Source organism: Muntiacus reevesi, chromosome 8 (assembly GCF_963930625.1).
Source record: "Muntiacus reevesi chromosome 8, mMunRee1.1, whole genome shotgun sequence".
NCBI classification, from domain to species: domain Eukaryota; kingdom Metazoa; phylum Chordata; class Mammalia; order Artiodactyla; family Cervidae; genus Muntiacus; species Muntiacus reevesi.
In genome coordinates this window covers 85,373,688-85,387,821 of record NC_089256.1, presented here as the reverse complement: position 1 = coordinate 85,387,821, position 14,134 = coordinate 85,373,688, and positions in this window count along the sequence as shown.

Here is a 14,134-nt window from a genome sequence, read left to right as displayed (position 1 = left end):
ACACAGTTTATTACTAGAACCAGAATTGCATCTGGGGCCTGTCTCAGGCCAATTATGACATATTGAAATAGAGAAATTCTCTATCCTGAACCTGATAACCCTGGAGTTAACATTTACTATATGATAAATCCAACAGCTTTTGGTTACCCCATCTCTAACCATTTGCTGGGATAAGAGGTGTTGATGGCCATTCTCTGTGGCTTTCTTAATTGTTCTTTACTGCTCAAGGGTAAAAGAGGGCCAGCACAGAACTGTCACTGCAGGCGTGCACGTAGGTATATAACATTCACTTATCCATCCAGTCTTCTACTGTTCTGACTTCCCAGTTGACTCAGTGGTAAAGAATCTGCCTGCCAATGCAAGAGATGCAGGAGATGTGGGTTCAATCCCTGGGTCAGGAAGATCCCCTGGAGGAGGAAATGACAACGCACTCCAGTATTCTTGCCTACGAAATCCCATGGACAGTGGAGCCTGGTAGGCTACAGTCATGGGGTTGCAAAGAGTCAGACATGACTGAGCAACTGAGCATGCACGCACACATCTAGTGTTTATTAAGTACCACTCTGTGCCAGGCATGGTGCTACAGTGTGGAACAAAATAGCTTCATCCTCATAGGACTTTCTGTCAAATAGCTGAGACATACATTAAATAAACCACAAATAAACCAATAGAGAAGTACTTTAGAGGGGGAATATCTGGTTTCTACGAAAGAGAATAACCATTGTTTGGTTATTTTACATTAGAGGGTCAAGGGAAGATCTACAAAGAAGGGGTATTTGAACTGAAGCTATTATAGGCGTGGAGGCTAAGTGTATTCACTCATTCAACAAATGTCTACTGAGGACTTATTATCTGCAAAGCACTGTGTTAGATGCAAGGACTACAAGACTATGATGGTGAGTGAGGCCAAAGAGGTCCTATCTATCGCCTTAGAGTTTTTAGACTTGTGAAAACATCAAATATAACGTCCCACTGAAACTATAGGAAATTAATATAGAAAAAAATAACTTAAAGAGAAATAAGCCAGTAAATTTAAATACCTGTATTAGTAAAATGGATTCCTTTTTTTTTCTGGTCAGTTAAGAGTAGTTGATACCTAGTCAGCCCCAAAACTATGAATCATAGTTTTGTTATGCCTAGAAAGTGTTATATTTAAGCTATCCCCCAAAAGCCCATAACCCCAGTACAGAGCATGCTTTACTCATTTGATTCAAAAGTTAGGAAAAATAAATGATCAGATTTCCAAAAAGGGAACATAAATGGGTCATGGTTTCATGCAGCACCCACACATAGCTCTCCTATAGGAGGTGCCGTGCAGGTGGACTATTTTAGGGTGACTTAAGTGGTAAATTCAGTACAAACCATAGGCATGGGAGGCATGTTGGCAAATCATTTCTATCCACCTAAACATTAACCATCACTGATAACTTTTCACCTTCTGCTGGGTTTGGCAGGGGGATGTCATATTTGTAGATGTTGAAGAAAACCTCGGTTATCTATTCATCTGTCCTGCAACTTCATTATTTCAGATGACATTTGATAGATATGTGAAATGCCTAGTCTCCAAATACCTGTTTCCTTAATTTTGTCTTTAAGAAAGAAAAATCCTTGCTTATGATGAATATATAAAGCCAAGTCTTCGCCTTTTCTCTAGAGATTAAATACAGATATTTTCTTCAATCAAGTGCCTCTGGCCTTTCCGTAGTTGAGACAACAATTGTTGTGCAACTCTAGCTGGGCATCTTTTTATCTTTGAGACAAGTAAATAAATCAACAAGAGCCATAGCAACAACAACGAAGCATTCTAGAAACAAAGTACCAAAGAGCTATTAGGATGCCCTCCCCCGCCCCGCCCCACGTCCTGAGAAGACGCTGGTCAGACTGTCTAATGTGGGCCCTGAGGGGGGAATTCTCTCCAGCAGGGCGCAGTCTCAGGGCCCCAACACTGACTCTTACTTTCATCCCCTCTCTAGCTTTCCATCTTGGGTAAGTAAAGTAAGTTCCATCTTGGGTATTTCTCCCCAGTTCCTGCTGCCATCACAACCCCAAGCTGAGGGACCATTGCCCATTTTAACACTCCAGACTGGGTATTACCCAAATTGTCCCCTTAATGTCCAGCTTAGACTAGTCCAGACATTGAAGAAAATACTGAGACTTTTAAACAACTAAGGAAAAGAGGTTGAGACAGAAACATGAAACCAGATCATCCAGCTTGTAAAATCTTAGAGCCTGCTGTCTTTAGTTCAGGACCAATTCCATCCTAGCCCTGCAACTGCAAGTTTGTGGTGGGCGCCATCTTGGTACTCACCATCCCAGAGCACATTTCAAAACATTTCAGTAACTAAGAGAGGAAACCCCAGAGAGCAAATACAGGAGAGATACGATGTTACCCAGTGTTCTGGTGTCTCCTATGAGACCCCTCCTCGGGACTGAAACTCAGGTGGTCACCTCCTTCAGAGGACAGGCTGCTCCTAACTGACAGGGTGAGGCCTAAACAGACCAGCCACATATGAATACGCTCCAATAATGTTCACACAAGCATTACTGGGAAAGAACAGTAGCAAGATCATTCACCAAAAAAAAAAAAAAATAGGGGAGCCATGAGATGAGGGAAGATGCCAGCTATTAGCACTGTCCATCTCCTGAGTATGCACAAAGAAGAAAGGCTAGCTTTAAGGGAATGCCCTGGGCCATTATGACCAATTCTTTGGAGATGCCATTCTGTAAATAATAATGCTAATCTTCAGCTTGGAAAAGTAAACTTTTAACTTCAAGTAAAAGTAGAAGATCTGGAGAAGGGCTCTCAGTAGCTCTCCCAGTCAGTGAGGTTGGTTGATAAAAATACATTCTACCCTACTTCCCACTTCCCTAGCCATCATCACACAATCTGAAAAAATTGAGTAATACTGACTTTCAAATATACGCCTGGACACAGCTAAAATTAGCTCTAGGAAAGAAACTCTCTGAGGTAAGTGATTCCCTGGATCCATCTGGGCTGCAACATTGACCTCCTCAGGGATAGGACTTCAACAGTCAAGGAGAGATGAGAGAAATCAGTAAGGAGCAAAGGTCATCCTTTACCTCATTCTACATCCTTCTCCCAACAATCCTGAAGTTGCTCTCTCCAGAGTAATTCAGTGGAGGGAGCTGTGGTAGCTCAACATTGCAAGTTTTCAGAGGCTTTATAGCATCCCTTATCAAACCGATGTGTGGGTACCATGGTGCTTCCATAGAACAAGTGTCCTAAGATACTTCTGATGTTCTCCACAGTGAGGATGTGTATGTATTTCTACAAAAATTTTATATGAAATAATTTCCCTTTAAAAAAAAAAGGTCATTATCATTAACTCTTTCTTTCTGGTTTACATAGAAAATACTGGTAGGAGATATTACCGGGTCTCCCAAAATATGCATGCATGCATGCTAAGTTGCTTCAGTTGTGTCCAACTCTTTGCGACCCTATGGACTGAAGCCCACCAGTTTCCTGTGTCCATGGGATTCTCCAGTCAAGAATACTGGAGTGGGTTGCCACGCTCTGCTCCAGAGGATCTTCCTGCCCCAGGGATTGAACCTGCATCTCCTACAGCTCCTGCATTGCAGGTGGATTCTTAACCACTGAGCTACCAAGGAAGCCCCTCCCAAAATATAAAGTCAGCTAAATATTAATGGGTGGTGCTAGTGGTAAAGAACTCACCTGCCAATGTAGGAGACGAGGGTTTGATCTCTGGGGCAGGAAGACCCCCTGGAGGAAGAAATGCCAACACACTCAGTTTTCTTGCCTAGGAAAATTCCATGGACAGAGGAGCCTGGGGGCTACAGTCCATGGGGTTGCAAAGAGTGAAAATGACTGAGTGGCTGAGCACACACACAAATATTAAGAAGATCTTAAAGGGAATAATAAAGCCAAATCACTCTGCATAGGGAGCATGTTATTATAATATTAATAAAAAACTAACAAGAACAGAGCCCGGTGGATTCTGGAAGGCAGCAAAGGAGATCATGACTTGTACTGTTTTCATTCTGTTCTGCAGCTCTCCAGTCAAAACATCTGAAGTCATTCTGCAAATCTAACATAGAAAGGGCCTCTTCTCCTTGATGTGGATCTGGGCAAAATTCACGATCTAAATGCCAGACAGAATAACTATATTAACAACTCAGTTTCTAAGCCGCAGGAAAGGAAGAAGTTCTCTGATCTTGACCAGTTCCACAAGTGGAATCTGTATCCTCCAGCTACACATGGACACCCGAATGGCCTTGGCCGCTCTCTTTTGAACGCAATGTGGAAAATGTCGGACAGATAAACTTCATTGAAAATAGAAACTTCTTTTGTGGCTTTTCACTTAAGGCAAGTGAGTTCAGTTTTATTGGTATTATCAGTAGTTGGTACATACTTTTGAATATGAATGTTTGCATCATCATTTCAGAATACTATGAAAATGATGAAGCTCCATGTTGTTATAAAAAATTGATTAATGAAGTACTCTGGAAAGAAAATATATATATATATACACACACACATATATACACACACACCAATAATATGTGTGTGTGTATATATATATATATATATATACCAATAAATGTAAGTGTTTTTTACAGTAAACATCTTACATATTAAAATACTGTTTTATTATTATAATCACACATGGGTGAAACTTAAGAGCAATACTAGTTTCCCTGGGTATGGATTCAAATTTAAGTGGACACTAATTAATAAAATATAATCTAACAATGTCTCCAAGGGAAACTTAAATATATTTTTTCCCCAGGCCTAGGTTCAAAAGTAGCTGGAACATTCTGGAGGGGGATGTGGCCTACTGATTACTAACACTACTTACTCCCTTCAGATCTGTCTTCCAACCACCAACTAGCTAAACTTCTTCTTAGGTTGCAAAAACTGGGGAGAGTACACAGTCTCAGGAAATATATTTGTAAGCTGTGTGTATTGGGGGTGGAAGAAGAAAGATGACTATTTACCTCAAATAGTTAAAGCAGTGTGAAAAAACAAAAACTTCGGTTGCAACTAGGTAACTCTTAAGTATTTTCAAAGGGCTGAGTCAAACCATCACCACTCAGACAACACTTCCTGATTCTTCCCTGCCCAAAATTCCACATTACTTGGTACCTTTTAAATTCTTATTTATATCCATACCCCGCCCTGTCTGGACACAGTTACCATATAAGGGGGTAGCAGGGTGGGCATAGGCCACAGAAACTAGTATCTGCACCTTCCTATATGTAAAAAAAAGATGAAAAAGAAAGAAAGGCGTGTCATTTTGTATGAAAAGCGTGCAGGGCCCTTCTTTCTATTTGCAGGGTGCAATTTTGGTGTTCAAAGAAAGCTGATGGTCAACAACCGTCGAGCAGCCCGGGCCCCATTGCGATGGAAAGTGCTCGTGCTGTGCTTCCAATCTCAGCTCCTGGGTGTCAGGAGCGTGCAGTGAAATGGGCAACGAAGGGGTCCTGAAAGGACACACCCTTCTCAGGAGAGATGTTCACAGAGATATTGCACTCATCTGGCCACCTCTGCTTTGGCTGTGGGCTGCCTCCCATGAGTAACGGGGATGGAGGGTGGGGAGGGAGTGTGGGCTTCCAAACTCGATCATGAATACAGTTGGTGTCGGCAGGGTGAAGGCATATCAGAGTGAAGGAATGGGTCCCTGACCGCAAGGTGTGTATGCCACACACTGCTTCTTCTGGGTTCCAGTTCCCTAAATCTTTACACTCCATTTTTAATAGACATTCCCCATGCCCAGTACCTCTGAACAGTCACGTCTCAGAGGAAAAAAGCCAGACTGTGCTCATAATGATTGTCTTGTCTGACCATCAAAATCTCATATTTTTATTACATCGTAATTCCAGGGACTTTACAGAGCTCCAGTAATAGGAAAGGGAGGCTGGACCTGTCCAATACTGGTCATTTCCACTAGATTAAAAAAACTCAGGTCCCAGCTCCACCCCAGGCTTACACTTAGCTTTGAGCAATTTCATTTGCCTCCCTGAGTCTCAGTTTTCACCTCTGCAGAAATGCATGGACTACACTAAATTGTCTCCAGCGCTCCTTCCAGCTCTGAAATTCTATGACCTATAATTATTATATGGGTGGTATATTTCAATACTTAGCAGAAATTAGAAATGTCAAGAAAAAAGCCTCTTTTTTAAACATTTCTAAAACTTGGAACTCTGATTTTTATAATAATCTTAAAGACCTACAACCTGCCAGCACTCCCAAATTTATGCCTTTGTCAACCAAGGATGGAAGAACTGGAAGAAGTCTGGTTTTAGCAAGTCTCAGTTTACTTTTTTTTTTGGTCCAGGAGGATTTTATTTTGCATAATCTTTCCTACTGATGTTAATTTTGAGGAAAACATGGTCTAACTCTTTCGGAGCCATTTTGAAATTCAAAAAATACAATTTAGTTCCAGTTATTTGCTGTCTAATCCCAAACCCTATAAGCTCATTTATCTTTCCATGAGGCGTTCCTTTAGCAGTGACTAGATCTCAATGCTGAAAAGCCCAAATTTGGACTTAGAGATGGAACCCAAGGAGTTTGAAAAGACTCTGAATGTGCCCAAACTTTCTCTTGACAGGCCTTGATCAGGAGGGCAACGGTCGTCATGGCCTAACTACGAATCTCACTTTAAAAATGTTTGGCCTAGTTTGCCTTTATTTTTCACAGATGCTCTCCTCCTGGATCTTTATCAGGACACAGGGATTTTCTTGGAACCTCCAGGCCAACCTACTGTCACTTCTTGGCTTTCTTGAAATGACACTTAGTGGGCAGCACTAGAGGAGCATGTAGCAAATGTGTTCATTCTAAATCCCTACAGACAGAAGGTGTTGACCAACCTTTTCCAGAGTAGGAATATTATCTGTCTAGTTGCCCCAAGCAATCCAGTGCCAAGTCTAGAGCCTGGTACACAACATATTTGTGTGCACAAATACACAAAAATATGTGTGGATGAACACACTTTGCCACGAGATGATACACACTAAAATGAATGAATAAGATATGAACAGAATAAAAATAATCTCAAACTTTCCAGACTGGGCATTAGCAATTTTCTCCCAAACTATTATTTTCCAGAAAAGTAGGTGATCTGTATTCTGTAGTTGTTCCTTTTGTAAAATTTGAATGAGATCAGAGGATTTCAAGGATGATAAACTGTTCTGGCTTGTTTAACCAAAAGAAATGGATAGCCATGGATGTGATAGCACTTACTGTTACTTTGTCAACAATAAATTACTTCTATAACTGAATTAGCCAGGAACTGGTGAAAAACAGCATTTTGATTTTAGCTAAAACTAGTTATTTAGACTATTTTTCTCCATTGAATTGAATTTTAGCAGTGTTTTCACATAATGTGAGGATTTCTTCTTTTATTCCCCACCTCAGTCAATAGTTTCTGCCTTCAGTTAGCACTCATTTACTCAGCAGATAAATGAGAGTCTTGTCTATGCCAGTCTCTGGGGAAACAGCATAGAACAATGCAGAGATAGTTCTGCCCTCATGGAACATGTATTTGAACAGGAAGAGGTGAATAATAAATAATTATGGACTTCCCTGGGGGTACGGTCGATAGGAATCCACTTGCCAATGCAGGGCACATGGGTTCAATCCCTGGTCTGGAAGGATTGCACATGCTGCAGAATAGCTGAGCCGGTGCAGAATAGCTGAGCCAGTGCAGAATGATTACTGAGCTCAAGCGCTGCAACTACCAAAACTGGCTCCCCTAGAACCTGTGCCCCGAGCAAGAGAAGCCGTCTCAGTGAAATCCCGTGCCTGGCAACTGGAGAGTAGCCCCCCGCCGTGACAACTAGAGAAAGCCCACAAGCCAACGGAGACCAAACACACCAAAACTAAATATACAATAAATAAACAAAATTTTAAGCTAAATAAATAATCACATATATAAGATAATGTTGGAGAGGAAGAGCTGAAAGAAACTGGGGTAAGGGAGACTGGGGTGGTGGACAGAGACCAAGCCTGAGGCAGAAAGAAGTTTCAGGCAACAAAGGACTGAAAAATAAGCCCAGCGTGGGAGATGGAGGTGGTACAAGTTGAGAGCAAGCGGGGCTGGGCCTTGCTGGGTCTTGCAGGCCACGCCAAAGAACTGACTACAGGATTTGAACCTGGAGGGACACTACATGATTTGTTTCTAAAAGGTTCCTCTGGCTTCACAGAGGATGGATTATAGGAGGATGTGAGCTGCCGCAGTCCAGGTGTGGTATGAGAGGTCGCAAATTCAGGAGGCACTGGGAACAATACAAGGAAGTAAGAGATAGATCTCATTGTCAAAGGCAATATGGCTTACTGGCTGATTGACTATGGGGAGAGAGAAAGAGCTGGAGTGATGCCTTATTGGAATTAATGAGATCTACTAATTAGGATAGCATTTTACCATAAACAAATTATTAAGCACTTTCCCTGCCAGTATCACTGTCCTGCCTTTTAGGCTTAAAGATCATTAAAAAGGCGTCTGACAGGAGTCAGGGGACCTCTAATACACTTTATAACCATGGGGAAGAGAATTGCAGAAGTCAAGCTATAATAATATGTCACATTTATAAAGCACATTGCTGCTTTCATATCCATGGTCTCCCTCACACTCTTTATTTTCCTTCAATTTATATGACATTTCCATAGAATGGGGTGGATTAGTAAGCTGCTGTATTCATATAACAAAAACCAGATTCTGATGAAGAGTTTGTTGACAATCTACTGCTTATTATAAGTTTTGTTTTTCTAAAATCTTGCTTATGACAGGAACCCCTTTACTAACAGAAATTGTTTTCAGTAATTTAAAAGAAATATGTTTTCATTATCTTCTGTTTCAGTGCTATCTGTAGATCGCCCTGACCAGACTTAATGAAAATAAGATTCAACTGGACTTTTAAGAATTTCAGCATCATGAAAGTTTTGAAATGATTACGCTCTTCTCCAAATGAAAAGGAAATTCGGATTGTTATGCATGAATTAATTAGGGCCATAACCTCCCAGGCCTGCACAGAGATCAAAGCAAGCTTCTGCCCCAAAGCAGGCTGAGAGAGGGAGCTGTATGCAAACAAGGGCTGTGATCTTTCCAAGTGAACGGTCGTGATGCTGTGACGGCCAGAGAGAGCACTAAACATCCCGCACTGGAGTCTCAGACAAAGGGCCCAGAAAAGGACCAGCCAGGTACGCAGCCCGCCTATGGCGTGCTCCCGGGAGGAGGGGATGTGGCTGGGGCTCAGAGAACACAGTGGCTGCAGGGAAGTGCAGACCCTCAGAATATGCCTCAGGTTAAGGTGGAAAGGACAGTGGCTTTGAGGACCAGTGGCTAGGATTAGAGATCTGATTCCATGATGAGAATTCAGCCTCTCCATGAGATGAAGATAACACACCCCTTACAAGGTCAGGGGCTTCCCTGATGGCTCAGATGGTAAACAGTCTGCCTACATTGCAGGAGGCCCGGGTTTAATCCCCGGGTCAGAAAGATTACCCTGAGAAGGAAATAGCTACCCACTCCAGTATTCTTGCTTGGAGAATTCCAAGGACAGAGGATCCTGTGGGCTATGGTCCATGAGGTCACAAAGAGTCAGATATGACTAAGGGACTAACACTTTCACTTCACTTTACAGGGTTAATGGAAGGATCAAAACCCAATTGTAAAAGGGGTAGACTAATGATTGTTGAGAACGTGATTAAGTTTATCAAAGGCAATCTTCATTAGGCATGAAAAATAAACTGAAGATTATTGATAAATGTTCTCACTGGTCACTCTGCAAGTCAATTCAATGAGCATTAACTAAAGGATAGTTCTAGACACAGGGAAGAGAAAAATATATATTGTTTTTGCCTTCACACTTCTATCTCTTGAAGTATATGTCTGGCTATAATTCAAGATAGACTATGATAACTATGTATTAGAAACACAAGTAAGCACCTATGAGAGCACAGAGTCTGAAGGGAACCGTCATTCCAGCTGAGGATTTAAGAAGGCCTTATGGTTACTCCTTGGAAGGAAAGTTATGACCAACCTAGATAGCATATTAAAAAGCAGAGACATTACTTTGCCAACAAAGGCCTGTCTGGTCAAGGCTATGGTTTTTCCAGTGGCCATGTATGAATGTGAGAGTTGGACTATAAAGAAAGCTGAGTGCTGAAAAATTGATGCTTTTGAATTGTGGTACTGGCAAAGACTCTTAGAGTCCCTTGGACTGCAAGGAGATCCAACCAGTCCATCCCAAAGGAGATGAGTCCTGGGTGTTCACTGGAAGGACTGATGCTGAAGCTGAAACGCCAGTACTTTGGCCACCTCATGCGAAGAGTTGACTCATTGGAAAAGACCCTGCGGCTGGGAGGGATTGGGGGCAGGAGGAGAAGGGGACGACAGAGGATGAGATGGTTGGATGGCATCACCAACTCAATGGACATGGGTTTGAGTAAACTCCAGGAGTTGGTGATGGACAGGGAGGCTGCATGCTGCTATTCATGGGTTCACAAAGAGTCGGACATGACTGAGCGACTGAACTGAACTGAACTATGGAGGAAATGGCAGTAAATAGTGAGAAGGTGAGACAAGCAACCATAGCAAAGACTCAAAGAAAATGTGAAACTCTCTTTGAGGAGGAAAGTTTAAGTCAGAAGGAGTTAGGTGGAAGAGATGGGCTTGAATTTAGCTAAAAATCTAGTTAAGAACTAGGACTACAGCTCTCTTAACAAATCTTTCCAAGATACACTGTATCTTTCAGTAGAAAAGCAAGGGGAAGAGTTTAGACCGAAAACAAATGTGGCTCTTTGACTTATGTAAAGACAGCAAACCACTGTTGGGTTCCCAGTGATGGTTCCAGGGAATCCAGGTGCCACCTGGAATCACCCTGAGTCAACACTCTTGCTGGAGCTGAATGAGGGTGGAGGTTAGCTCTACCGTCTATTTCTTAAGAGGAGGGGAGTAGTGTTGGCTCTATCTCAAGTGGGACTTCCATAGACCAAAAACCATTCCCTTCTCATCATCCCTGGGTTACTTTAGACATTATGCTCAATTAAATAAGAATGTTTTGTGCTCAAAATTCTCAGGTCATTTTAAAAGAGAAAATACCCCAAAGGTCAGCCATTCCACCTGCTCTCTCTTATGGGTGACAAACACAGAAACAGACAGAGTGGGGAGGAGTCTGGGAGGGAGAGAAGCCCAGAAATAAGAATGGCACTTGGTAATGAAAAGATAAAGAGAACAAGAAGAGGTCAAGCTCAAGATACAAGAGAGGAAAAAAAAAAAAGGAAATAGAGAAAAGAAGAGAAAGTCAGAGGGAATAGGCATCTAGGTATCCAAAGTATCATGGAAACTGTGTGTGCATGCTAAGTTGCTTCAGTCATGTCCAACTCTTTGAGACCCCATGAACTGTAGCCCACCAATTTAGGGTTAGGGTTGCTGCTGCGGCGGCGGCTAAGTCACTGGTTAGGCTAACCCGCCAGGCTTCTTTATCCATGCGATTCTCCAGGCAGAAGGCTGGAGTGGGTTGCCTTGCCCTCCTCCTCTAGGGGATCTTCCCTACCCAGGGATCCAACCCAGGTCTCCTGTGTCTCCTACATTGCAGGCAGATTCTTCACCGCTGAGTCACAGGGGAAGCCCCAGAGCAAGCAAAGAAGGGAGAGCAAGGAATTCACTGCTATTGAGCCTTTGCATCTAGCTCTGGAGTCTCCATAGGAAGTAGCAATGGAAAAAAAGATGTGAAAATGATTGTGGACTCTAGGACACAAGAGAAATCCAGAGCCTCCGCTCAGTATCTGCAGATTGCCTGGCCTTTGTCACCATCCTTAGTCAGCCAGGCAGCAGCCTGTCTCAAAGCCCCTGGCCTGACTTCTGGATGAATATCTTATCCCTCAGTTCCAAGCTTCAACATTTGGACTCAGTCTCCATGTGCCTGAACCCACAGAGTGGCCAAGTATAGTCAGCTCTCCAACCTCCACTGGACTGGAAAGAGATTTCCCACAAAGCCAGGAGAGCTCTAGCCTCCCAGATGGATGATGCACCAAGAAGAGGGTGAGGAGCTGTCTGAGCTGTTGCTGCCGTGGTACAGATGTCCCCATCATCTCCACCTCCTCTCCCCCAGCCCAGTGGGATCCAAGCTCTAAACTAGAGAGAAGGGACATGGAGCCCATTCCAACACTTTCAGAAGAACCCCAGCAGCCAGGCTTTTCTGGGGCTTTCTGGAAATTGGCAGCAATTGCCCCAGAGAGTCCTGATTAACTGTAATAAGCCCTTTGCTCTGGCGTCCTCAACACGGCAGACACCCAGGTGCTCTCTCAAGAACCACTTCTTCATTACTTCCTGTGGTCTAGACAAGCTGCAATGTGATATTTAATATCCTTTCTCTTTTTCCCTCACTTCTTGATGTATAATTTTTTTTTGTGGTAAAATATATGTAACATGAAAGTTACCAATTTAACTACTTTAAAGTGTACAATTCAGTAGCACTAAACATGCTCACAAAATTGTTCAACCATCACCTCTATCAAGTTCCAGACTTTTTTTCACTCCAACAGAGAACCTGCACCCACTAAGCAGTCATTCCTGATTCCTTCCTGCCACCATCCCTGGCCATACTAATCTGCTCTCTTTTCCTACAGATTTGCCTATTCTGAAACTTATTATTCCTTCATAAATTCTGAAGAAAGTTCTGGATTCTCTCTCTAGGAGAAAAAAATTACCTATAAAAGTTTGCATGCATTTAGGGGAGGGTTGTGCGTTCTTCTTGCTCCCGACTCCATCCATGGACCCTAAGGAGTCCGTGAACCCCAGATTTTGACTCCCTAGTCTATTGCCACTTTCCAAAAATCAGTTTTCTTCAGACGTGAAGAATAGCATTGGAAAATGCCCGGGATGGCAGCACAAATAAGAGATCAAGCTCAAGATACAAGTAAGAGAGGAAAAAAAAAAAAAAAAAAGGAAACAGAGGAAAGAAGAGAAAGTCAGAGGGAATAGGCATCTAAGTATCCAAATAAGAGGCATTTCTCAGCTAGAAGGAGTCAAACATTATCAGCTTCTTTTATGTTTCAACCAATTTGTAAGCCTGCTTCAACCAAACCTCATATCAAAAAGCAACACATCACCAGGACTCAAAAAGATGGCAAATTCCCTTTCCGTGACTCTCAGAAGAAATCAAAAAGTACTGCTGCAAAAATGATAAAGTTTGGAGTGTTTCCTGAACTGGATAAAGAAAAAAAAAATGTGTGTGGATGTAAACACAGTCTATAAGCCAGATTTGGGGTGTTTTTTAATTATATTTGCTTCTGACTAATCGTATTCACTTTCTATTGGAAAACATGTAATATTTCATAACACTTCAGAACAAGAATTTGCTTTCAACATGAAGGTGTTGCTGTCACTGCCTATTTTTTCCTTGCTTTGTGATTACAAGTGCTGATCACAGCTCAGATAGTTGTAAAAAATAAACCTGCTATCATAGCTTGCATGTAATTAGTTCTAAATGTGTGGCCTATTTACAATAGCAGGCTGTACATTAGGCGCCACAAACACTTAAAATGCCAGATACTGCCACACTTTTATGGCAGTCATTAACTGAGTCACAGAAGCAAATATTTAATGTGACAGTTATATTAACATACAGCTCCGCTGATAAAGAAGCATGTCTTACAATTTGCAGTGTGTGATGCAAGGCCGAACTGTACACTCTGACAATGATGGTCTTCTACTTGGTCCAGAAAGCCTTGAGGACACATGGAGTTACTGAACCCTCTCCCATGTTGGCAAGCAAAGGAGAAGCATTTTCATTCCAACACTGACTGAACGTGACCTACTTCTGAAAAATATACCTTCCATCAAGGCATACTTGTCACATATCTTTGGGCCTCTGATTGATCTAAATTATAGGACACTTCCTTCTGAACAACTGCAGTTTGAACAACAGAAACACCCTTTTATTTCATGACTTATTTCAAAATGAAATGCCAGGACCAGAGTTATAGGTTGGTGGGAGTAAACACAACTCCACATAAGATTTGAAATATATTCCCTGTACTCATGGAAATACCAAAGATCAGCTCATCACTTCCTCAGCCTTTCTGTTTCCAGTTCCAGAAATGAAGACTTCATACCCAAGGATTCAAATGTCTAACTTCTAAAGATGTCCC